Source organism: Salvia miltiorrhiza, chromosome 5 (assembly GCF_028751815.1).
Source record: "Salvia miltiorrhiza cultivar Shanhuang (shh) chromosome 5, IMPLAD_Smil_shh, whole genome shotgun sequence".
Lineage (NCBI taxonomy): Eukaryota > Viridiplantae > Streptophyta > Magnoliopsida > Lamiales > Lamiaceae > Salvia > Salvia miltiorrhiza.
The window spans coordinates 41,811,383-41,819,322 of NC_080391.1; positions in this window are offsets into that span (position 1 = coordinate 41,811,383).

A 7,940-nucleotide genomic window follows, 5' to 3' on the forward strand; every position below is an offset into this window, starting at 1 on the left:
GGGCAGCGCTGCACTTGGCAGAGCTGGTGCGGTGGTCAGAGCTGGAATGCTAGGCAGAGCTGGTAGACAATTGTCAGCGCTGAAAATTTGCACTTCTTCCGCATGGTCAGAAATCTCAATAAAATTACAAATATGCATTAAAGAAGTAGAAATAACAGGTTTCTTATCGAAGACAGAGAACGTTACCGATCTACCTGACCCGGCCATGCTCAAAGTTCCAGAACTCACGTCAATGCGAGTCTGGGTAGTAGCCATAAAAGGTCGGCCAAGCAGCACAAGATGGCCGTTCTCTCCTGCAATGCCTTTTCCTTCATCGAGCACCACAAAATCTGCCAGTACCTTGATCCTCTCACCGTTACTTCTACCTCCTCCAAGAGTCCACGTGGGCAGGTTATAGCTCCGTCAGCTAGCTGGAGTTTCATATTTGTGCGTTTTAGCTCATCCTCCTTCCTGCCCAATTTCTAAAATATAGCAAACGACATCAAATTGACTGCCGCACCCAAGTCTAACATACCCGAGAACTCTCCAGCTCTTCCTAAACCAATACCAAGAATGAAACTTCCTGGATCTCCTTGCTTCGGTAGTGGTTTGGTTGGATCTACAATCATTGGTGGCAGAGGTGGGCTGGGACGTTGGACAGCTTTCAGTGGTCGATATGGCGTAGTGGACTTGTGGAGTTTCAGCTTTGGCCGCCTGATCAACTCTGGCCGTCGGGTCTGCTCTGGCTGCCTTCTTGACAGCGCTGGAGTTGGCAGCGCTGGACTTTGCAGGGCTGGAGGTTGCATAGCTAGAATTGGCAGGGCTGAATTCTGCAGAGCTGGATTTTGCTTAGTTGGAGTATGCAAAGTTGGATTCAGCAAAGCTGAATTCTGCAGCGCTGGATGTTGCAAGGCTGGATTCTGCAGGGCTGGATGTGGCAGGGCTGGATTCGGCAGGGCTGGATTTCTCATCTGCTCTGTTACCTTCCTCTCTTCTGGTACCCTGATCAGCTCTGGCATCCTGGACAGCGCTGGCGGTGTATTCTGCTCTGGCAGCGCAGTAATGGCCAGAGCCGGATGTAGCTGGTTCTGCTGCTGCTGTAGCTGGTTCAGAGTGCTCGACAGTTGCCCCACGGTGGTCTCAAGTCTTTTTATGGTTGCGGACTGAGATTCCAAATTCTGCTTGGTCATTTCCATGTTTTGCTTGGTCATCTCCATAAACGACTGCATAGTATCTTCTAAGGCTGACTTCTGCTGTGGAGCATTCTGAAATTGTTGAGCAGGTTGAAAATTTCCTTGCTGCTGACCTTTCCATCCGCCATTGAAGTTCTGCTTGCCTTGATTATAATTTATGCTCTGCGCAGGGACAAGTGCAGCTTCCGTTTGGCTCAACTTGAGCTGCTGTACTTCGCGCATAACTGAGGCCAATTGTTTCTGCATCTCAAACTGGTGCGTTACAGCACTGGCCTCAACTCTCTTCCCACGGACTGATTTTTGTTGAGAGCTCTCCGCTAAAGTTTTGAATATTTCCTTTAGCTTTGCTGCAGTCTTCCGAGCTATGTTACCTCCTGCAGTGCTGTCCACCATAAATTGGGCAGTTTGCACTAACCCATCGTAGAAGTATTGCATTTACATCACGTTTGTCAGCTGATGTTGTGGACACTGACGGAGGAGTTCTTGAAATCTTTCCCAAGCTTCATGTAAAGGCTCGTCCGATCCTTGGGTGAATTCCATGATTTGCATTCTAAGCTCCTGTGTCTTGTGGCTGGGATAATATTTAAGCATGAATTTCTCACAAGCTTCTCCCCAAGTGGTGATGGAGTTGGGCGCCAGAGTTAGCATCCACATCCTCGCTTGATCCTTAAGTGCATAGGGAAAGCACTTGAGCTTTAATTGGTCCTCCGTGAGATTCAGCAATGGAATGGTTTGCACTTGCGTGCAAAAATCGCGCATGAATTGCAGGGCATCCTCACTCGGCATCCCGTGAAACACCGGCAGCAAACTTGAGTCATTTGGTTTGAGATTGTAGTTTCTCACGGCGGTAGGGAGCAGGATCGCTGAAGTGTTTGTGTCTCCAATTACAGGCCTGGTAAAGTCTCCCATGTATTCCATGTTTTGGGCCATCCCCTCTTCTCCTCGTTTGTATTCTGCTCAGTGCTGAAATTAGCAGGGCTGGCCTGGTCTGCGCTGGAGTTGGCAGAGCTGGCCTGGGCTGCGCTGGCAGCGCTGAATTCGGCAGGGCTGGCAGCGCTGAACTCGGTAGGGCTGGCAGCGCTGAACTCGGCAGGGCTGGCAGCGCTGAACTCGGCAGGGCTGGCAGTGCTGAACTCGGCAGGGTTGGTAGTGCTGAAGTCGGCAGCGCTGGCAGTGCTGAACTCGGCAGGGCTGAACTATGCACAACACTAACAAACGGATTAAACGCCCCGGGTGGAAAGAAAAGTAACAAAAACGAGAGAAACTGAAATTTAAATAAAGCAAGTAAAAGTAGAAAGAAAAGCGACACAACTAAACGCCTAAAACCTTCCCCGGCAACGGCGCCAAAATTTGACTCAACCTAAACACCTCTAGATTGACTTGCAATAGAACAAGGGCATCCTAGCAGTGATAAGCTAACCCGAAGTCGTCTCTCAAGGAAGATCTTTAAGGGCAATTAATTATGTCACACGAAAACAGTAAACTGGTGGTTATTAAACTAGAACATGGAAAGTAAATTAACGTGAAATTAAACTTAACTAAAACTTTAATCTTAAAATTATCTAGGCGAATTAAGCTATAAAACCCTAGACAAGAATTAAACCAACTTCAAGTAAAGGAATTAACTAGGCAAATTGAATTTAAATAACTTTAATTAAAATCTTCTAATCTAATCTAACTAGGTAGAAACGAAATTGCAGAATTTAAAGTGCATAATTTAAAAGTGTAGAATGTAAAGAAAAGCATAAACATGAAAGCAAGTAAATTAAATTAAATACCGAAATACCGTAAAACGTCTTGAGAAGTAATCTGTCACATAATTACAACTCTAAACGAATAACTAATCTGAAACATGAATTGAAAGAACTATATTAAACTAACTAGAACAATAAAAGCGAAATTATGAAGAAACTTAAGAAAGCAATAAAACACCTAATCTAGGTTGCAGCGCTGGAATAACTCTCTCCTGTCAGAACGCAAAATTAGGGCTAAAGACGTTAGTTTTTCAATGCAAAACAAAGCCCTATTTATAGACTTCTCCTCAAAGTTGCCATCCAAAGCTGGACTCCTAAAGGCAATAGAATCGTGCAAGATAAGGTAACTCCAGCTGGCGTGCTCTTCAAGAAATCTCATCCTGGCAAGAATCATCAATTCTGCACGTTCAGCTCTGAAAAAGTGCAGAGCTGAAAAGTCAGCTCTGCAAACGTTGTCTCCGTCGATCTTTAGCTCTGCGCTGTCAAAATACTTTGGCGATCGTGGTAGAGCTGAAAGTCAGCTCTGACGGTCATGGCAGAGCTGGAAGTCAGCTCTGGAAAATTAGCTCTGGCGAGAGTAACTCTGCTCTCGAAGGCGAACTCTGATGATTATGTTCGTGAAAGGTAGTCAGCTCTGGCGAGATGGGCAGAGCTCACAGCTCAGCTCTGGCGAGATGGGCAGAGCTCGCAGCTCAGCTCTGGCGAGATGGGCAGAGCTCGCAGCTTAGCTCTGAAGATAAAGCTACGCTCGCAGCTCAACTCTTGCGAAAGAGCTATGCTCGAAGCTCGGCTCTGGCGACAGAGCTATGCTCGAAGCTCAGCTCTGGCGACAGAGCTATGCTAAAAACGCCATTCTTAGCCAAAAAATCTCTAAAATTGCAATCTTCCATCTATAAAGCTATGTTTACAGAGCGCGCATCCAGCTGGAGTTACCTATGTTTACACGATTCTATTCCTTTTAGAGTCCAATTTTACATGGCAACTTTGATAGTGATCAAGAGGGATTTGAGGTCTATAAATAGGGTTTAGTTTTTATTGTAAAATCAATCCTTCTGCCTCCAGGCGTGTAATTACACATTCCCCTTGCCCTAATCTTTAGTTTCCGCTAGGCAGCCAAAGTTAGGTTTATTGCTTTCTTAGTCTTAGTTTCGAATTCATGTTCTTAGTTAGTTTAGTATAATTCTTTTAATTCATGTTTTAGCTTAGTTCCCGTTTAGAGTTGTAATTACGTGACAGATTACTTCTCGAGACGATTTACGGTATTTCTTTAATCAAGTTTATTTATTTGCTTTTACTTATGCTTTCTTTAAATTCTGCAAATTTACTTATGCATTTTTATGATGCTTTCTTTAAATTATGCAATTTAGTTTCTGCCTAGTTAGATTAGATTAGAAGTTTTAATTAAAGTTATTTAAATTCAATTTGTCTAGTTAATTCTTTACTTTAAGTTCATTTAATTCTTGCCTAGGGTTTAATAGTTTCACGCCTAGATAATTTTAAGATTAAGTTTTATTTAAGTTTAAATTACAAACATTAGTTAATAATTCCTTTTTGCCTAGTTAAGTTTAATTCACGTTAATTTATTTTCCAAGTTTTAGTTTAATAATCCCTAGTTTACTGCTTTTGTGTGACATGATTAATTGCCCTTAAAGATCTTCCTTGAGAGATGACATTGGGTTAACTTACCATCGCTAGGATGTCCTTGTTCTATTGCAAGTCAATCTAGAGGTGTTTCTAGTTGAGTCAAAATTTTGGCGCCGTTGCCGGGGAAGGTTTTAGGCTTTTTAGTTGTGTCACTTTTCTTTCCGTTTTTCTTATTTTCTTTACTTTACGTTTTTATTTTTTTACTTTTCTTTTCTTTCCACCCGGTGCGTTTAATCCGTGTGTTAAGTGTTGTGTATGCAGGGACGCCGTAGTCTGAAAAGAAAACTGACTTCCCCGCTGGATAACACTCGCACACATACCAGAGCAGACATGTTATACTCTGACTCTGATTCTGAGGCGCACTCTGAAGCCAGCTCTGCCTCTGACCGAGCAGAGCAGAACGCAAAGGAGGACGCCAGCTCTGCCTCTGACCGAGCAGAGCAGAACGCAAAGGAGGACGCCAGCTCTGCCGTTGACCGAGCAGAGCAGAACACAAACATGGAAGAGATGGCTCAGAACATGGAGTATATGGGAGATTTCACCCGGCCCGTCATCGGAGACACCAACACTTCGGCTATTGTGCTTCCCACCGTCGTCAGAAATTACAATCGAAAGCCGAATGATTCAAGTCTCCTACCTCTATTCCATGGGATGCCGAGTGAAGATGCCTTACAATTCATCCGTAATTTTTGCACACAAATTCAAACCATTCCATTGCTGAATCTCACGAAGGACCAACTTAAGCTCAAGTGCTTCCCCTATGCACTTAAAGATCGGGCGAGAACATGCATGTATGCTAACTCTGCCGCCCAACTCTATCACCACTTGGGGAGAAGCTTGTGAGAAATTCATGCTAAAGTACTATCCCAGCCACAAGACACAGGAGCTCAGAGCGCAGATCGTAGATTTCATCCAAGGACCAGACGAGCCTTTACACGAAGCTTGGGAAAGATTTCAAGAACTACTCCGTCAATGCCCGAAACATCAACTGACGAACGTGATGTTAATGCAATACTTTTATGATGGGTTAGTGCAAACTGCCCAATTCATGGTGGACAGCACTGCAGGAGGTAACATAGCTCGGAAGACTGCAGCAGAGCTGAAGGAGATATTCAAAACATTAGCAGAGAGCTCTCAACAAAAGTCGGTCCGTGGAAAGAGAGTTGAGGCCAGCGCTGTGACGAACCAGTTTGAGATGCAGAAACAATTGGCCTCAATCATGCGCGAAGTACAGCAGCTCAAGATGAGCCATACGGAAGCTGCACCTGTCCCTGCGCAGAGCATAAATTATAATCAAAGCAATGGTGGATTGAGAGGTCAGCACCAAGGGAATTTTCAGCGCAATCAATTCCAGAGTGCACAACAAATTCCAACGCAAAAATAATCTCTGGAGGATACGTTACAGGCGTTTATGGAGGTTAGCAAGCAGAGCATGGAGTCTTAGGCTGCCATTATTAAACGCCTTGAGACCACCGTAGGGCAACTGTCGGGCGCGCTGGACCAGCTACAGCAGCAGCAGAGCCAAACTCATCAAGTGATAGCTCTGGAGAGGATGCCAGAGCAGACTAGGCTGCCAGCTCTGGCTTGGCAGCCAGAGCAGAGGAGAGAGCCAGCTCTGGCTTGGCAGCCAGAGCAGAGGAGAGAGTCAGCTCTGATTCGGCAGCCAGAGCAGAGGAGAGCGCCATAGTTGATAAGGCCAGAGCAGAAACTTCACAAATCCCTTACGCCTTATCAACCACCGAAGTCCAGCCCGCCTCTGCCACCATCAAGTGTTGATCTAACCCAAGCATTACCAAAGAAAGAAGATCCAGGAAGTTTCATTACTGGTATTGATTTGGATAGAGCTGGAGAATTCGTGGGTATGTTAGACTTGGGTGCGGCAGTCAATTTGATGCCGTATGCTATTTTTCAGAAATTGGGCAGGAAGGAGGAGGAGCTTAAAAGCACGAAAACAAGACTTCAACTAGCTAATGGAGCAAATTGTAACACTCGTGGTCTTTTAAAAGATGTTGAAGTCATGGTGAGAGGAATCACGGTGCTAGCCGATTTCGTGGTGCTCGAGGCAGGGCAAGGTATTATAGGAAAGAATGGGCAATTTGTTCTACTTGGTCGGCCTTTTATGGCTACTACTCAGACGCGCATTGATGTGGGTTTGGGAACGTTGAGCATGGCCGGGTCTGGTGGATCGGTAACATTATCTGTTTTTAATAAAAAGCCTGTTATTTCTAGTTCTTCAATGCATATTTGTTCTCTTGTGGAGATTGCAGACCATGAGGAAGAAGTAGAAATTTTCAGAGCTAACTGTCTTTCGCCAGCTCTGCCCATTCCGCCAGCGCTTACTACTCCAGCTCTGCCCATTCCGCCAGCGCTGACTACTCCAGCTCTGCCGCTGGAGGACAGAGCAGAAATTTTACCGCCAGCGCTGACGTGCTCAACTCTGAACAGCACGCGCCAAAAGTTTGCGAAGGAGAAACTGATGCGCACCAGCTCGGAAGAGGACATAATTATACAGGATTTTCTTCACAATTTGTAGGATGAGGAGGCCATTGAAGATCAGTTTTTGACTAAGCTTCCACTCGACGTTAATGCCGTTCATGAGGTGCTAACTACCGTGAAAGAGAATGCAACCGTTGAAGAAGAACGAGCTGATGTGCTGCTGATAAACACTCATTTTGCATGGTTTTTATGGTTTATATTCTGTAGTTTAAGTCGATTTTACGCCCGTTTTATTATCGTTTGGAGTTCATTGACTATTATTTCATGATTTCACGGTCGGGTGTAGTTTTGACTGTTTGGATGCAGAAATGAGTGATATTGGAGCAATGGAGTATAAGGAACATGTTGAGGAGAGGAGTTTTGAGAGAATCGAGCCCAAAAGTCGAGAAAAGACGAAGATTCTGAAGTCGGGACGAAAAAGGAGACATTTCGGCGGTCAAAGGAGTTGACAGCCGAATTTGGGCAATTTTATGAGCAAAATCGGTGACCAACTCGGTGATCGCCGAGTAGGTCACCGAAATCCCTGATCGAAATTTGGCTTTGGAGAGAAAAAACGGCGATCGCCGTTTTCAAGCTGTTTTCAGGCCAAATTCGGCGACCAGTTCGGCGACCGCCGAACGGGTCGCCGTTTTAGCCGCGTGTTTTTAATTCTTCCGCATTTTTACGTTTTTCCGTGTTATTTTCATTTTAGAACTTTGTTTTTTACCCTAAGACTATAATTAGGTCCTCTTTTGACCTATCTAGGGTTCCCAACTTTTATATTTTCAGTTTCATAGCTTTAGAATATTTTTGCTTTCCAGTTTTCAAGGCTTGGATCAAGATTGAAGATTCAAGCCGCTACAATCATTCTTATTCGTTTTTTATATAATTTAGT